This window comes from Erinaceus europaeus, chromosome 9 (genome assembly GCF_950295315.1).
Source record: "Erinaceus europaeus chromosome 9, mEriEur2.1, whole genome shotgun sequence".
Lineage (NCBI taxonomy): Eukaryota > Metazoa > Chordata > Mammalia > Eulipotyphla > Erinaceidae > Erinaceus > Erinaceus europaeus.
The window spans coordinates 63,446,689-63,465,322 of record NC_080170.1 but is presented as its reverse complement, the minus strand read 5'-3'; the positions used below and the strand labels follow the sequence as shown (position 1 = coordinate 63,465,322).

The following is an 18,634-nucleotide window of genomic DNA, read 5'->3' as shown; positions in this document are numbered from 1 at the left end:
AGGTATTTACTACAGCATGGCTTGTACTCAAAACACAACAACTGAGGAACAACAGAACATACAAATAAAAAACACATCAATAAAAGAAATGGTTAAACCAAGAGCAAATAAAATTGCTACTACAATGAATGAAGACAAAAGCCCAGAGGAAACTACAAATCAAGAAGTAACATAGATAAGAAAACTATGCAAGCAATAGTAAACTTAATAATCACAGAAATTAAGACAACTATGGAAGAAAGGGCTAGGAGAATTAGAGAAACAACAGATGATACCCTCAAGGAAAATACTAGCTACCTTGAGGTAATTAGAGAACTGAAAGCTGAAATAGTTGAACTGAAGAAAGAAGCTGAGGGAAGGTAAAGCAAACTAACAGAAGCAGAAAACACAATTAGCCAGACAGAGGATGAGCTAGAGAAAACTAAGAAAGAGGTAAAGGAGCTCAAAAAGAGATTGAGAGACACTGAAAACAACAACAGAGAGATATGGGATGATCTCAAAAGAAGTAACATTCATATAATTGGCCTGCCAAAGGAAGAAAGAAAGGAAGAAAGAAAGGAAGGGGAAGTAAACATTCTAGAGGAACTTACAGAAGAAAACTTCCCAGGCCTGAACAACAGAAAAGACATTAAGATTCAAGAGGCCCAGAGAGTCCCAAACAGAATCAATACAGACCTGAAGACACTAAGAGACATCATAGTTACAATGAAAAGAAGCAAAGATAAAGAAAGGATCCTAAAGGCTGCAAGAGAAAAACAAAAAGTCACATACAGGGGAAAACCCATAAGTCTATCCGCAGACTCTCCATATACTTGCCATATAACAAAGGCAAATAAAGAATTGTTGCGTAATGGCATTATAATACATTCAATCCTTAATGTCAATGGACTAAATTCACCCATTAGAAGACACAGAGTGGGAGGATTGATCAGAAAACACAACCCAACCATATGTCGCTTGCAAGATTCCAACCTGACCCAACAAGATAAACACAGACTTAAAGGAAAAGGATAGTAAACTATCATACAGGCTAATGGAACACAAAAAAGGCAGGAACAGCCATTCTCATCTCTGCCACAATAGATTTTAAATAAAACAAAGTAATAAAAGATAGACAAGGCCATTACATAATGACTAGAGGATCAATCAACCAAGAAGATTTAACATTTATTAACATCTATGCACCCAATGAGGGACCATCTAAATACATCACCTACTTAAAGAACTACAAAAATACATAAATAGTAATACAATAATAATGGGAGACTGCAACACCCCACTCTCACACTTAGATCAATGAAGCAGAGAATCAACAAAGAAACAAGAGAACTAAATGAAGAGATGGACAGACTAGACCTCCTGGACATTTTCAGAGTTCTTCACCCCAAAAAACTGGAATACACATCTTTTCAAATCCACCCAACACATAATCAAGGATAGACCACATGTTAGGCCACAAAGACAGCATCAACAAATTCAAGAGCATTGAAATCATCCCAAGTATCTTCTCAGACCACAGTGGAGTAATGATAACATTTAACAACAAACAGAAAATTACTATAAGTCACAGAATCTGGAAACTCAACAACATACTGCTTAAGAACCACTGGGTCAGAGACACTCAAGCAAGAAATTCAAATGTTCCTAGAAACAAATAAAAATGGAGACATGAGCTATCAAAATATTTGGGAAACAGCTAAAACAGTATTGAGAGGGAAACTCATAGCCATACAATCACATATTAGAGAACAAAAAAAAAAAAAAGTTCAAATAAACAACCTTACTGCATGCCTAAGGACTTAAAGGAAGAACAAAGGAACCCTAAAGCAACCAGAAGGACAGAAATCACCAAGATTAGAGCAGAAATAAACAACATCGAAAATAAGAGAACCAAACAAAAGATCAATGAAGCCAAATGTTGGTTCTTTGAAAAATTAAACAAGATTCAAAAACCCCTAGCCAAACTCACTAAATAAAAGGGAAAAGACTCAAATTAATAGAACTGTAAATGACAGAGGAGATATCACAACTGAAATCACAGAAATCCAGAAAATCATATGAAACTTCTATGAAGAACTATACGCCACCAAGCTAGAAAATCCTGAAAAACTGGAAGAATTCCTAGAAATACATGCCTTTCCAAAACTGAACCAAAAAGAACTACAAAACCTAAATGCACCAATCACAGACAAAGAAATCGAAACAGTTATTAAGAATCTCCCCAACAACAAGTCCTGGACCAGACGGCTTCACAAACAAATTCTATAAAACCTTCAGGAAAGAGTTAATACCCATACTTCTAAAACTTTTCCATAAGATTGAAGAAACAGGAATACTCCCTTCCACCTTCTATGAAGACAACATCAACCTGATACCAAAACCAATACCTCCGATGAACATAGCTGCCAAAATATTAAACAAGATCTTGGACAACCGGATATAGCAGTATATCAAAAAGATTGTTCATCATGACCAAGTGGGATTTATCCCAGGAATGCAAGGCTGGTTCAACATCCATAACATCCATAAGTCAATCACTGTCATTCACTACGTCAATAAAAGCAAAACGAAAAAACACATGATTATCTCAATAGATGCAGAGAAAGCCTCTGACAAAATCCAACACCCATTCATGCTCAAAACACTACAAAAAATGGGAATAGATGGGAAATTCCACAAGATAATGGAGTCCATATATAGCAAACCTACAGCCAACATCATACTCAATGGACAGAAGCTAAAAGCATTCCCCCTTGGACCGGGACTAGACAGGGCTATCCACTGTCACCATTACTCTTCAACATAGTATTGGAAGTTCTTGCCATAGCAATCAGGCAAGAGAAAGAAATCAAAGGAATACAGATTGGAAGGGAAGAAATCAAGCTCTCACTCTTTGCAGATGATATGATAGTATATAGAAAACCTAAAGAATCCAGTAGAAAACTACTGGAGGGAGTCAGGCTGTAGTGCAGCGGGTTAAGCGCAGGTGGCGCAAAGCACAAGGACCAGCATAAGGATCCCGGTTCAAACCCCAGCTCCCCACCTGCAGGGAAGTCGCTTCACAGGAGGTGAAGCAGGTCTGCAGGTGTCTATCTTTCTCTCCTCCTCTCTGTCTTCCCCTCCTCTCTCCATTTCTCTCTGTCCTATCCAACAATGACGACAACAACAATAATAACTACAACAATAAAACAACAAGGGCAACAAAAGGGAATAAATAAATAAAATATTTTTTTAAAAAAAGAAAACTACTGGAAGTTATTAGCCAATATAGCAAGGTGTCAGGCTACAGAATTAATGTTCAAAAATCAGTGGCATTTCTTTATGCAAATACTAAATCTGAGAAGAAGATATCCAGAAATCACTTCCATTCACTGCTGCAGCAAAATCAATAAATACCTAGGAATAAAGCTGACCAAAGAAGTGAAAGACTTGTATACTGAAAACTATGAGTCACTATTCAAGGAAATAGAAACTGATACCAAAAAATGGAAAGACATCCCATGCTCATGGATCGGAAGAATAAATATCATCAAAACCAATATTCTCCTCAGAGCCATATACAAATTTAATGTGATACTGATCAAAGTTCCACCGTGCTTTTTAAGAGAATAGAACAAAAACTACAATAATTTATCTTGAACCAGAAAACACCTAGAATTGCCAAAACCATCTTGAGTAAAAGAAACATAAATGGAGGCATCACACTCTCAGATCTCAAACTATATTACAAGGCCATCATCAAAACAGCCCGGTACTGGAACAAAAATAGGCACACAGACCAGTGGAATAGAATTGAAAGCCCAGAACTAAACCCCACACATATGTACATATAATCTTTGATAAGGGGGTACAAAGTATTAAATGGAAGAAGCAGGCTCTCTTCAATAAATGGTGCTGGGAAAATTGGGTTGAAACATGCAAAAGAATTAAATTGAACCACATTATCTCACCAGAAACAAAAATCAACTCCAAATGGATCAAGGACATGGATATTAGACCAGAAACTATCAAATACTTAGAGGAAAACAGTGGTGTAACACTTCCCCACCTAAAACTGAGGGACATCTTTGATGAAACAAACCCAGCTGCAAGGAAGGCTAAAGCAGAAACAAACCAATGGGACTACATCAAATTCAAAAGCTTCTACACAGCCAAAGAAACTATCACACAAACAGACTCCTCACTGAATAGGAGAAGATCTTCACATGCCATCCATCAGACAAGAGACTAATAAGCAAAATATACAAAAACATACAAATATACAAAATATACTAATAACCAAAATATACAAAGAGCTCAGCAAACTAGCAACAAAAAAGCAAATGACCCCATCCAAAAATGGGCAGAGGATATGAACAAAACATTCACTTCAGAGGAGATCCAAAAGGCTAACAAACATATGAAAAACTGCCCTTGGTCACTGATTCTCAGCAAAATGGAAATAAAGGCAACACTGAGATACCACCTTACTCCTGTGAGAATGGCATACATCAAAAAGGACAGCAGCAACAAATGCTGGATTGGCTGTGGGGACAGAGGAACCCTTCTGCACTGCTGGTGGGAATGTAAACTGGTCCAGTCTCTCTGAAGAGCAGTCTGGAGAACTCTCACAAGGCTAGACATGGACCTTGCATAGGACCCAGTAATTCCTCTTCTGGGGATATACCACAAGGATTCCATAATGCCCAATCAAAAAGATATGTGTACACTTATGTTCGTAGCAGCACAATTCATAATAGCTAAAACCTGGAAGGAACACAGGTGCCCAACAACAGATGAACGGCTGAGAAAGCTGTGGTATATATACACAATGGAATACTATGCAGCTATTAAGAACAATGAACCCACCTTCTCTGATGCATCTTGGATGGAGCTAGAAGGAATTATGTTAAGTGAGCTAAGTCAGGAAGATAAAGATGAGTATGGGATGATCCCAGTCATCAACAGAGGTTGAGAAAGAACAGAAAGGGAAACTAAAAGCAGGATCTGACTAAACTGAGAGTAGGGCAACAAAGTAAAAACCCTGTGGTGAGGGTAAGTGTGGACATTCAGCTTCCCGGGGTGGCGGGGGAGATGGGTGGGATGGGACACAGTCTTTTGGCAGTGGGAATGGTGTTTATGTACACTACTATTAAATTGCTGTCATATTAATCACTATTTAATTAATACGCGAGGGGAAATTTTATTGTATGTCTCGAACTTTTTAAAACACAGACTAGGTCTTTTTAGTACATAGGCTAAGTCTTTGATATGTTGACTCTCTCAAAAGCCTAGAGCAGGTAGAACAGAAACAACTGGTGGCACAGCTATATACAAGATGCTGGATATTATATAGCAAACCCTAACAAAGGGACCTTTCAAAGTTAACCCAATTACCAAATAATGTGATGATAACAATAACTATCCATTGTCTTCTTGAACCCTAAGACAGCAGGAACCTCACATTTCCACTATAGAGCCTATATTTCCCCCAGTCCTGGAACCTTAGGGTGGGTAGCACTTTCCTGCATGTTTCTCTCAATTCATATCAAATAATATTGCATCCGCCAATCGCAACCTAATCAACACAATGAGTGCCACCCCAGCATGCTTCATTTCAGACTGTGTCCAGAGACTTCAGGTATGGAATGACAACCCTTCAGCTTCACTACTCAGGCAAGACCTTTCCTTCCATAGTATTCTCTAATTCCATTCCAGGAGGTTCACTTCCTAACAAAGTCCCAAAACCTAGATATAGACCAGGTCCCCTGAGATAGAGCATATGTTCACAAATATCCATAAACTAGGGCAAAATATATACCTGAAAGCAAAAGTACACAATAGTCTGCAGTGAGTACCCCCTAAGACTTCATCTGCACTATTCTAGCCTTCAGGTCCATAATGGTTCAACAATTTGTTTGGCTTTGTATGCTAACTCTCTTTTCAGCCACCAGGTACCAGATGCCAGCATGATGCCAACCAGACTTCCCTGGACTGATGACCCCACCAATGTATCCTGGAGCTCCGCTTCCCCAGAAACCCACTCTACTAGGGAAAGAGAGATGCAGACTGGGAGTATGGATCGATCAGTCAACGCCCATGTTCAGTGGGAAAGCAATTACAGAAGCTAAACATTCTACCTTCTGCAACCCACAATGACCTTGGGTCCATACTCCCAGAGGGATAGAGAATAGGAAAGCTATCAGGGGATGGGATGGGATATAGAGATCTGATGGTGGGAATTGTGTGGAGTTGTACCCTTCCTATTCTACTGTTTTGTTAATGTCTCCTTTTTTAAATAAGTAAATAAGTGATGGAGGACTAATTTGTAGCAGTAGAGATGCAATTTAAACTCAGGGAGAAATACACCCTGAGGGGTGAAAAAGAATTGAGCATCAAAGGTTTCACAGCTGGTGAGTGAGACTTCACAGAGTCCTGCTTATCACTGCTATGGGTCAGCTCAGAAATCCATTGGAGACAGAGAAAGTACAATGGGTCTGAATAACTAGTCAGTCTGCCTAATGTGGTCTAGAGAATCATTACTCTTACTTGGATAATGACCTGTTTTGCCATGTGCGTGACCCAAGTTTGATCCCAACATCCACCACATTCAAGGAAGTTTCAGTACTCTCTCTTGCTCACTCTCTGACCCAAAAAACAAAAAAAATGCAGATAACCTCATCAATGTGTCCTAGAACCCCACCTTTCCAGAGCCCTGCCCCACTAGGGAAAGATAGAAACAGGCTGGGAGTATGGATTGAATTGCCAACGCCCATGACTAACAGAGAAGCAATTACAGGAGCCAGACCTTCCACCTTCTTCACCCCATAATAACCCTGGGTCCATACTCAGAGAGGGATAAAAAATAGGAAAGCTGGGAGTCGGGCTGTAGTGTAGCGGGGTAAGCGCAGGTGGCGCAAAGTGCAAGGACTGCTGCAAGACTGGCATAAGGATCCCGGTTCGAGCCCCCAGCCACCTGCAGGGGAGTTGCTTCACAGGTAGTGAAGCAGGTCTGCAGGTGTCTTTCTCTCCCCCCCCCCCGTCTTCCCCTCCTCTCTCCATTTCTCTCTGTCCTATCCAACAATGATGACAACAATAATAACTACAAAAATAAAACAAGGGCAACAAAAGGGAATAAATAAATAAAATTTAAAAAAAAATAGAAAAGCTTCCAAGGGAAGGGAAGGGATATAGAACTGGGGGCGGGAATTGTGTGGAATTGTACCCCTCTTATCCTATGGTCTTGTCGATCATTATTATATCAATAAAATAAAACAGAAAAGAAAAAAAGCTCAAAAATAAACAAAAAGGTACCCAAAAACAACTATGTAGGAAAGAAGGGGTTTATATGCTTAGAAAATAACTCAACTTAGGAAGTCTATTACTGGGCTATGAAGATGAGATGAGAAGATTCTGGTTTTATACAGAATATAGTTAGAGTGGTTGAGTCATGGATACATACTTAGGAGTTCTGCCAGAGGAAAAAAAATCACATTATTAAAGAGATGAGGTTGAAAAACATACAAATAATCACACAGGGAGTGTAGAAAAGTGAGGAATAAAGTCTTTGGGACCATGATTTTTGCTATGGTAATGAGAAGTTAGTGAACAAAGATCAGGTGGGCTCCACTGCCCAGTTCTGTTCAGTAAAAGGTTTGGGGTCCATATCAGTACAAGGGGATTTGCAAGGTTCTGTCTTGGTCCCACAAAAGCCAAAAAAATGCAACTATAAGGGCTGAGTGGTGATGCACATGGTTCAGCATACATTACAATGTGCAAGAACCTGAGTTCAAGCTCCCAGCCCCCACCTGCAGGATGAATGCTTTGAGAGTGGTGAAGCACTGTTGCAGGTGTCTCTAGTTTCTCCTGTCTATCATCCCCTTCCCTCTCAATGTCTAGCTGTCTCTGTCTAATAAATAAAATAAAGTATATATATAAGTATATATATATATCCTTTTTTTTGCCTCCAGGGTTATTGCTGGGGCTCGGTGCCTGCACCACAAATCCACTGCTCCTGGAGGCTATTTTTCTCTTTTGTTGCCCCTGTTGTTTTATCCTTGTTGTGGCTATTACTATTGTTATTAATGTCATTGTTGTTGGATAGGACAGAGAGAAATGGAGAGAGGAGGGGAAGACAGAGAGGGGGAGAGAAAGATAGACATCTGCAGACCTGTTTCTCCGCTTGTGTAGCAACCCCCTTGCAGGTGGGGAGCTGGGGGCTCAAACTGGGATCCTTACCGCTGGTCCTTGTGCTTTGTGCCATGTGCACTTAACCCGCTGTGCTACCGCCTGACCTCCAATAAAGATAATTTTAAAAAAAGAAAAGAAAAGAACGTAACTGTATGGATTTTCCCAAGGAGGGGCTGTCACAGATCTAAATCACAAACCTCAGATCAGTTTGATTTCATTTTTCCAAACCCCAGAGTCCATCTCAGTTTTGTTGGAGAAAAGGGGTTTATAGTTGAAAAACAGCTTTCTATTTTTGATTACAGTAGCATAGAAGAAGAAAATAAACCATTTTCCAAATAGGAATTTGGCAAATGACTGATTTCATGGGAAAAGATCTAAAGTCTGGGTGAATGCTCATTTATCATTAGAGAAATGCAAATTAAAATTAAATAGAGATATAATCTCACACCTGAAGGAATGACTTACATCAACAAATCAGGAAACTTCAGATGTTGGAGAGGTTGTAGATTAAAGGGTATTCAGAGGCCAGTTACAGCACACCTGGTTGAGAGCATATGTTACAACACACAAGGACCAGGTTCAAGACTCCAGTCCCCACCTGCAGAAAAAAAGCTTTGTGAGTGGTGAATCAGTACTGCAGGAGTCTCTGCTTCTCTCCCTAACTCCTCCTCCCCTCTCCATTTCTGGCTGTCTCTGTCTAATAAATAAGTAATTTAAAAAAGAGAGAGAAAAAAGAGAACTCTGCTCCACTGCTGGTGGGGATGCAAACTGGTGCAGTCTCTTTTGAAGACTGTATGGGGAATCTTTAAATAAATAAAAATGGAAGTACCTTATGTTCCAGCAATAACACTCCTAGGCATTTATCCAGTAGGCATTCAAACACTAATTTGAAGGAACATATGCACTCCTATGTTCATAGATTTGGGACTATGAGATAGCTTGGTAGAGGATAGGGGAACTCTCCCATCCTTGGATGGAGGTCTGGCTAGACACCCCACTTGTTAGTCTTTCTCATCATAGATGTGAGCCAAGAGGGAAAAAGTCTCCCAGACTAAGCTTGCCTTATTAGTCTCTCAAGCCCACAGAGACCTCACTGCACCTCTCCATTAACTGCAGGCCACATGGCTACCTACTTACTCAAAGTTCACCTCACCTTCTGATCACAGAGGAGAACACACCTTATCACACACTCCTAGCAGTGCCCTTTTATGTCCTTAATTTGCTTATCTTCTCTCTACCTAGCCTTAACTGGTTCAACCCCTATTCTCCCCTCAAATTCCTTTGGGTAATTAAATGCCTGCATCAGGAGACTAATTATCTTGACCTTTATGTATCTCATCAAATTCCTGTCATAACCAGCCCCCTACCATAGGGGCAAGCTGACCTTTAAGAAACCTGTAATTTCTGACATATCTGAATAATGTCCTTTGTTTGGTTTTCTATTTAAATTCATGTCCACTTGCCAATAAACGAGATTTGAGAACACATCATTTCTCACTGGTGTCTCTGCTTCGTGTCGTCCCTTGAGCAAGTGAGCGAGAGCCAGTTGGATTCGCCTTCCTGCTGGGTGTCACCCCGCGTGAATGCCGACACATAGCTACATTATCACAATAGCCAAAGAGTGGAATCATCCTAAATGCCCATTAAAGGGGCTTCGTGGTGGTGCACCTGGTTGAGTGTGCATGCTATACTGCACAAAGACCTGGGTTCAAGTCCCTAGTCAGCACCTGAAGGAGGAAAAGCTTCAAGAGTGGTAAAACAGTGCTACAGATGTCTCTCTATCTCTCCCCTCTTCCCCTTGATTTCTGGTTGTCTCTATCCAATAAGTAAACAAAGATAACAAAAAAAATAATGGCCATTGAGTGATTGGAGAGTGGTGCAGTGGATAAAGCATGGACTCTCAAGCATGAGATCCTGAGTTCAATCCCTGGCAGCACAAGTACCAGAATCATGTCTGGTTCCTTCTCAGTTTCACTCATATGTAGAATCTAATGATCTGATACACACGAACTTGAAATAAAAGCAGAAGTAAGTGAGCTATTTAAAAGACTTATGAGAACTGTGGTGGTTATCTCTGGGAAGTAGGAAACTGGGGATACAGAACTTTGGTGGTGGGTGTGGTATGGAACTATACACAATATATAATTGTAATCTTCCAATTGTGTAGCCTATTATTAATCATTTAAAAAATGGGGAAATGTGGGTAGAGACTGCCTCTGAACAAAAAACAAAGTAAGTGCTTTCTTTAAAGGGTATTTTCTCCAGAGAACTGAATAAGCCTTACCTCTAGCTTATTTCCACAAACTATTACTTCTTTTTCTGGGGTGTGTTTTGTGTGTTTTTCATGGGTTTGGGAAGATTTTGTGTTATTGCTAACATGGTTGTCACCGTACTAGGAATCCACTGCTCCTGGTGGCTATTATTATTTTTTTCTTCTCTCTTTTTTTTGCCAGAAATTCAGAATTAGTGGGGTAAGGGTGGATAGAAAGGCAGGGAGAAATAAAGGCTCTGCAGCACTGTTCCATTGCTTATGAAGTTCCCCCATTCAGGTGGGGACCAAGGGCTTATAGCTGGGTCCTTGCACATGGTAATGTGTGGTCAACCAGGTACGCCACAGCCCAGGCCCTTCTTTTTGTTTTATTTATTTGTTATTGTTTGTTGAAAGACTGTAAGAATACAATGTATAGTTCCACACCACACCCACCACCAAAGTTCTGTATCCCCACCCTCCCACCTTCTAAAGATAACAACCATAATTCTTACAAGTCTTACAGCTTGCTGTGTCTGTTTTGCTTGGAGTTTTTGTTTGTTTGTTTTTGGAAAGTTCATGAAAATCAGATCTCTATTTTCTACATGAGTAAAACCACCTGGTAAGTGTCTTCTTTTTGTTTTTAAAGTCCTCATTTAGTCACTTCTTTCTTCCTTTCTTTTCTTTTTTAGTTTGTTTAATTTGACCAGAGCACTGCTTAGCTCTGGCTTATGGTGGTATATGGGAATTGAACCTGGGACCTTTGAGCCTCAAGTATGAGAGTCTTTTTGCATAACCATTAAGCTATCACCCCCATCCACTTTCATTCATTTCACATGAGAGTTTCACATGACAGAAAGAGTGATAGAGCAGCTAGAGCACCACTTAAAATAATTGAACTACGAGATTTTATTCACAGTGTGAATTTGACCAAAGTGTTGTAGTTGGGACTCTAAGCTTGACTCTGAAAATTACATTTTGCCCTTATAACAACAAATTTAAGACATTTTTCATATGATGAGATATCAAAGATGATTCTACATCAGTTTTTATTGCCACATGGTTCTCTAGCATACCCTGTTTCCTCTTTAACTATGTCCAAGTCATCTGGAGACTTTGTTAATGCACAGATTCTTTTTTTTTTTAAATCACAGATTCTGGTAAAGCAGGTCCTGAGACAATGACTCTCTAAGACTGAGGTCCCAGGTGTTGGTGAAGCAACAGGCCAAAAAAAAATAATAATAACTCTTTTCAGTAATAAAGACGTAGAGCATGGGGGAAGCTGTGTGCTCATGCTAAATTGGAACACGCCATCTATAACTCCAATTCCCCATTCAGTTTGTGTTGGCAGCAGACTGAACACTTCTTCATTTCCCCACTAAAGCCCATGGTAGAGTTATTTATGTGATTTGGTGATATCTGATTTCTTGTATTGACCTGGAGAGAGTGGCCTACAGTGGGGTGCTCAAATGGAGGTGGGGTGCTCCCTGGACCTTTGGTGCCTCAGGCAGGAAAGTCTTTTAGCCTAACTAGGATGCTATCTTCCCAGCCTACACATACATTTATTTTTAATTATGCCTTTTTTTTTTTCCGTAACCCTCCTAAATGGCCTTTCTCTTGTATCTTCCCAAAGTCTTTTGCATTAGTGAAGATTATCTAAAACAACACTTAGGGCCATGAAGTGAGCTGCTCAAAATGTCTGGTCTCAGGAGTCAGGTGGTAGCACAGCGGGTTAAATGCACATGGCAAAAGCACAAGGACTGGCTTAAGGATCCCAGTTTGAGTACCCGGCTCCCCACCTGCAGGGGAGTCGCTTCACAGGTGGTGAAGCAGGTCTGCAGGTGTCTATCTTTCTCTCCCCTCCTCTATCTTCCCCTCCTCTCTCCATTTCTCTCTGTCCTATCTAACAATGATGACATCAATAACAATAACAATAATAATAACTACAATAACAAGGGCAACAAAAGGAAAAATAAATAAAAATTTTTAAAAGTTTCTAAAAAAATGTCTGGTCTCTCCTATGTGAACAGGAGGTATGTCTAAATGTTAAGAATTTTCCCTTTATGCTCTCTCTCTCTCTCTCTCACCTATCTGCCTCATGCTTACTTATTTGTCTAGTCTCTAGAGAATCTGGTATGTTACAGGATCATCTCTTCATCTTTCTAGATGTATGTACTTATATACTTATTTAAGGAAAGATCAACCTGCACCCTGCACACTGAGTCACCTCCCTATCAGTGGATGATTTCTTCACACCTCCACAATTGCAAACAGAAACTCTTTCTCTTTATTGACAGTAGCTACCTGGTCCAGTACCTTGGCTGTACTATCCACCAATGGATTCAGAACAGGTTATGGGTGTGGTTCCATTATTACACTTCTGGAGCTAGTTACAGATCAACAGTGATTAGATTTTTTTTCTTTCAAGTCCAGCATTGTAGTTTACTGGCAAAGATAGCTGTGATAATAGCTGTGTGCTCATCCCTTGTACTGCACACCCTTTTGTAGCCACTTCCAGTAAGAGGAGAACCATTTCCCATCTCATAAGTTTGCTTTAGTCTCATCACCTGCTTGAACCAACAGAAGGGGAATTAACCACAGTGGGTACTCAGCAGGCCTTGCAGCTTCTGGTGGGACACTCCTAATCTGCCACCATGATAATTTACAAGAGCCTGCCAAGCACCTGGCACAGCCTGCCAGGTCAGCAAGAGTACTTGCACCCAGTCCCCAGTGTGCACAGTGGAGGTGAGCTGCTAGCCTCACTACTACAGCAATCAGTTTCTCTCTATCAATAGATAAGGACTGTATTAAATGTGTAATATGTTTTAGAGAAACAGAGAGGCAGAGAGAGAATAAAAGAAACCACACTGAATCTCCCTTCAATGGGAGGCCAGGCTTGAACATGGATTGCACATGTGGCAAAGCAGGTTACTATTCAGGTGAGCTATTTCATCAGCCTGTGCATTTCTTTTAAAGAATAGGTGGATTTTCCCTTCTCCCCATCTAAAAAATGTACAAAGAACCTGGTATGGTGATAGCCAGTTGATGTATGTCAGATATGATTATCAGCTGAAGGACAACAGCAGGGTTCTTCAGAAGCTCTCTCTCCCTCACCAAGAGAAAAGGTTCACTTTGTAATATTTTCTCAAGCAGTGAGTACAAAGAGTTCTCTGAGTTCTGAATACTAAATATAGTTCAAAACTCCAACTGACTGCAAGGCAGAGAGGGAAATCATCAGTAGTATAATGAAGTCCCTCTTCAGGTTCTCAGAATCACTTGACAAGACCAATTCCACCTTTTGCTTGCCAAACCTGAGTTATTTGTCCTATGTCTGTGAGCCATGCAGGTCTCCATGGGTCACTGAGCAGCAACTGCAGGAAAAACCTGCCAAACTGGTGGAGGGAAGTGCAGCAAGTGGCAACTTGCTTCTTCCTTAGAATCCTTTGAAGTCTACAAGGAGAAAGGTGAGTGGAGAGGGGGCTATGACTTCCCTTCCCAAGACCCAGTCCAGAGCTGATAACAGTACAAAATCTGGATAGCCACTAGCAGACTAAAAATATAGTACCCACTAAAATACCCTGACCTGGAATCCTGGGACTCCCACATAGATATGATGGGGCTAAACCTCTAACAGGTCCCTCTCTCCACCATTACTGGTCATCTCCATCAGAAATATCATAAATCCTCTTGTGGGCCTCTACAGTACCTTGCTCTCAATGTAGAACAACAGTAGTAGGTACTGCCCCATTCTCTGTAAGGAGAATGGGTCAACATATTCTGCCACTCAAGGAAGACAAGTCCTGAAATTAGTGCTGCCCAGAATGTTCCTAGCTATAACCATGAAATGCAAGCTCAGACCTAAAGGGATGCGGAGGTTAGACACGCTCCTGCACTGAACAGACATGGAACCCAGATCATATCAGATCAATGAGGTCAATAGTTAAGGGTATTTATATACTTTTCCCATGTTTGGGAGCTACTCTCTTCTCTAATCCATCTTTCTAGTCCTATTTCCAACTCTAACACCATCTCCCTAGGCAATACCTATAGCCTACCTGCATGTTTGCTGTTGGGCTCAGGCAAAAACTGGTAAAGTCATGGGCCCCTTGGGATATACCTAAAATAGACTTCTTATCTTGAGAGGGAAGGGCAGGGGCTAGATAGCATAATGGTTATACAAACAAACTTTCATGCCTGAGGCTCCAAAGTCCTAGGTTCAATCCCACCGCCACCACTGTAAGCCAGAGCTGAGCAGTGCTCTGGGAGAGGGAAGGGAAGGGGAGGGGAAAGAAAAGGGGGAGGGAAGGAAAGGAAGAAAGAAAGGGAAAGAGAAAGGAGAGAGAGATAGAGAGGAAGAGAGCAAAATAGACACCTGCAGCCCTACTTCACCTCTCCCAAAGCATGCCCCTGAAGGTGAGGAGTGGGGACTCAAGCCTGGTCTTAGCACACAGTAATATATGGGCTCAGCTGGGTGCACTACTGTCCAGCCCCACCAGCCAAGATTTTAAAACACATAATTAAATATATCACATATATTTTCAATCTTAAACACTTACCATGTTCCTTATTATGCATTTGGTACTCAATAAATATTTGCTGACATGCACAGCCAATAATCTTCAGTAACTTTCTAGATGCTTATGTAAAGTATCACCCACTTACCATTTTGAAACTACAGTTAATTTTTTTTTTTAACCAAAGCACTGCTCAGCTCTGGCTTATGGTGTTGTAGGGGATTGAACCTGGGACTCTGGAACCTCAGGCAAGAAACTCTCTTTGTATAACCATTATGTTATTTACCCCCCAACGAACAGTTAAAAATTTATCACTATTTGATTCAGCCAAAACTTGTCAAAAGTGACTCAAAGTCACAAAGCATCTTAGAGGAAATTTAGCTCAGAATGGCATGTAGATGAAGACTCTGAAATGGGGTTCAGAGGGACAGAGTTCAAGTTCACCTCAGCTACTTTGTGGCACAGGCACCCTCCCTCAGTTTTTGGTTCACTCATCTGTAGGGTGATGTAAGCCACTGCTTATTTCCTATAAATAATGTGAGGATGAATTGAGACAAAATTTAATGGAAGTACTTTGCATACTGAGAATTGTTGTTTTCGATGGGTTATGTTGTTTTCGCCAGGCTGACTTCATGGGCGGATAACAGACGACCAGGGACTCATGGTTGAGCTGTAGGCAGTATATCTTTATTCACGTAGTAGGGAGTGCTTTATGTAAATGTAAAAGTGATTTATGTAAATAGACCAAAGCTTTGAATGGGATTAAATCTATCCCTATATAGGCATATGGTTAAGAAGAAGCCAGGGGGAGCTGGCATACTATCCAACATCTCCCCCTTTCTTTTTAACTAATGGCCATTGTGTGGTGAACAGAAACCTATATTGTACAGGCGTTTTCAAAAGAACTGGCATAAGACATGGAAAACAAAATAGGCGAGCAGCAATAACCAGTGTGATGCCAAGGGGAGCTTTTCTTGCCTCAAAGGGCAAGGCCTAGCAGGCAAAAGGGCATTTCTTGCCTCTGGGAGCGCTTCATGCCTCTGGGGGCATCTCTTGCCTCAAAGGGCGTTTCCTGCCTCTGTGGGCACCTCTTGCCTCTTGGGGCGCTTCATGCCTCTGTGGGCATAACCTAATAAGGAGGGGGAGTTTTCTGCCTCTAGGGCAGAGCCTGCAGGCGAGGGGACATGGTCTATAAAGTCTCAATGCAATTGGCTGAAGTTAGTCTTTGAGAAACACAGCAGCTTGTACCAGTAAGTCCGATGGAGGTGTCAGTCCAAAGTAGCTGACCACAGAAGAAAATGCCAGAGGATGAAACGCTGCACGTCTGTCTCGATGGGGAATGTCGGCCACCAGAATTCTGCTTTTCTGTAGAGAGTGAGCTTTGGAGTCTGTGAATCTGTTTCTTTAGGTCATTCCAGGTCACCTCATTGGTTTCCGGGGGTGTGTTGTAGTCATTCCATCTTGTGGGCGATGTCAGAGAACAGGATCCAAATTGATTTCCAGGAATTCCATTTGAGTAGATGCTTTTTCATGTGAAGACTTTGACAGCTGAAATTCACTTACTTGTCAAACAAAACTTGTAGCAGATTAGAAGTTTACTATAATTGATAACTCCATTATAATTGGAAGTCCTTTCTAGTATGATTTTAAGGTTGTTTAAACAGTTTAAACTCAATAAAATGTGGAAAGGTAAACAGAAGAACCACGGTTAAAAGCCTCAGGCATGAGAATAATTAACATAATCATTGCACTATCTGCCCCACCCATAACTCATACAGTTTTCAGGATTAAACGTTTCAGATTCATGTCAAGACGTAAAAGAGAAATCAAAGGAGGGAAAAAAACAATTTTTTGGATTGTTTCTGGATGTCTCTAGAAATCATGGCTGCATCTAGCATTTTTTTTAAGTCAATGTCAAACAAAAAATCAGTCATTCAAATCATTCTCTTATGAAACGCAACTTGAACCAGATTATCGAGATCTCTCCATATAGGATTAAGAGTCCCCGGAGGGCGTCCTAGTCCAAAAAGCTCCTCGAAATTCCATTTAGGGTGTTTCTGACTGTTCCGGCTGGATTGCTTCAGGCATCTACTTTTAAAAGTGTCTTCCCATCGAAGAAAGAATCCAATCAGGAGAGTAGAACTAACCACCACGTGTCTCCATTCTTGGGAACTGCCAGGGTACTCGAGAATGTTCTTCAAATTAGAGTAGTCCTTCTCCATGGGAAACATGCGAAGAAGTCCAGAAAGTCCCAGTGGAAATCCCCATGCATATCCCAAGGTCTACGATCACGGTCATAAAGAACCAAATTGTGGCCCGGAGCAAAATGTAGTCCTTTTCCTCAGGAAACATGGGCAAGGGAATCCAGAAAGTCCAAGGAGAAATCTCCATGCATCTCCCAAGCTCTATGATCCTGGTCATAAGAAACCAAAGTTCCCAGTCAAGGAACCGAAGTGTGGCCCAGAGTAAAATGTTCCAGAGACAGAGTAACTGTCTCATGATGAAATAGTAGAGGCTTTGGCAAACCTCTTCATAAGTAGAAGAGAAGACCATAGTGCATAGGTAGGCAAAGTCTTCACTTATCTGGGAGTTGCGCAGGTCTGGTCCCACGTTGTAGTGCCATATGTTGTTTTCGCCGGGCTGGCTTCACGGGCGGGTAACAGACGACCGGGGACTCATGGTTGAGCTGTAGGCAGTATCTCTTTATTCATGCAGGACGCAGCACAATCTAAGCCGAGCTAAGCTAAACTCAAGGTAAAGTACCCTAAAACTCACAATGCTGTCTTTATATATACTTGCCAAGTAGGGTGGAAACAGGATGTGACATAGAGAGGGTGGAGAGAAAAGTGACTGGTGAAAATCAGAGTGTGACAAGGAGGGGGTGGAGCAGGCGAGAATCCTATCACTGAACCACCAATGCCCTGGAGGGAGTGCTTTATGTAAATGTAAAAGTGATTTATATAAATAGACCAAAGCTTTGAATGGGATTAAATCTATCCCTATATAGGCATATGGTTAAGCAGAAGCCAGGGGGAGCTGGCATACTATCCAACAGAGAATGTTACATTTTTTATCTTTTTCTGGCTTTTCATAGAACATGGAACTTGGTAAATGTTTAGTAATTGCCATTCAAATGAATTAATAATTGAACTATCCATCTCCTAGTGGCTTCCCAGACTCTTGGGTGCCCCCATGGCAGAAACCTCCAGAATATTTGTGGAAATAAGGAGGGGGGAGTCAGAGGAAAGGGGGAGTGACATGTTATAGAGCGGAAAGTGGCTGAAAGCCCCAGGGTTTCTACCTGACAGTGATGTTAGTGATCACCAAAATGTAGACCCAAGAACCAAGAAACAGCACCAGGTGGAAACTCCTTAGAAATGCATATTTTCAGTCTCCATCCCATCCCTGCTGAATCATCTCTAGGATGGGACCCAACAATCTGCTTTTTGTTATGCTATGTTTTGGTTTGGTTTGGTTTGGTTTAGCTTAGTTTTGTTTTTGTTTATGGTGGTGTGGAGGATTGAACCTAGGACTACAGAGCCTCAGGCATAAAAGATTTTTTGCAGAACCATTACACTATCTACCCAGTCCTGCAATTTCAGTCTTAATAAGAGCTCTGGGTAATGCTGATGTGTAGCATCAGCTGTGAGGTTTGACTAACATGACAACCCTAGGTACAGGAGGAACTCTTCAGTATCTACTT

The 18,634-nt window shown here is 41.1% G+C and overlaps 1 long non-coding RNA gene across 1 annotated transcript in view; it reads right to left on the bottom strand.

Annotated features, from left to right (window-relative positions):
* Positions 1–8,560: 8,560 nt before the first annotated feature.
* Positions 8,561–18,634, bottom strand: part of LOC132540419 (uncharacterized) — a 61,523-nt gene continuing 51,449 nt past the window's right edge. The window contains exons 2-3 of the long non-coding RNA XR_009551610.1: positions 13,729–13,867; positions 8,561–8,767 (exon numbers count right to left, since the gene is read on the bottom strand). This is a non-coding gene — a long non-coding RNA (uncharacterized LOC132540419). The remainder of the gene's footprint in view (positions 8,768–13,728; positions 13,868–18,634) is intronic.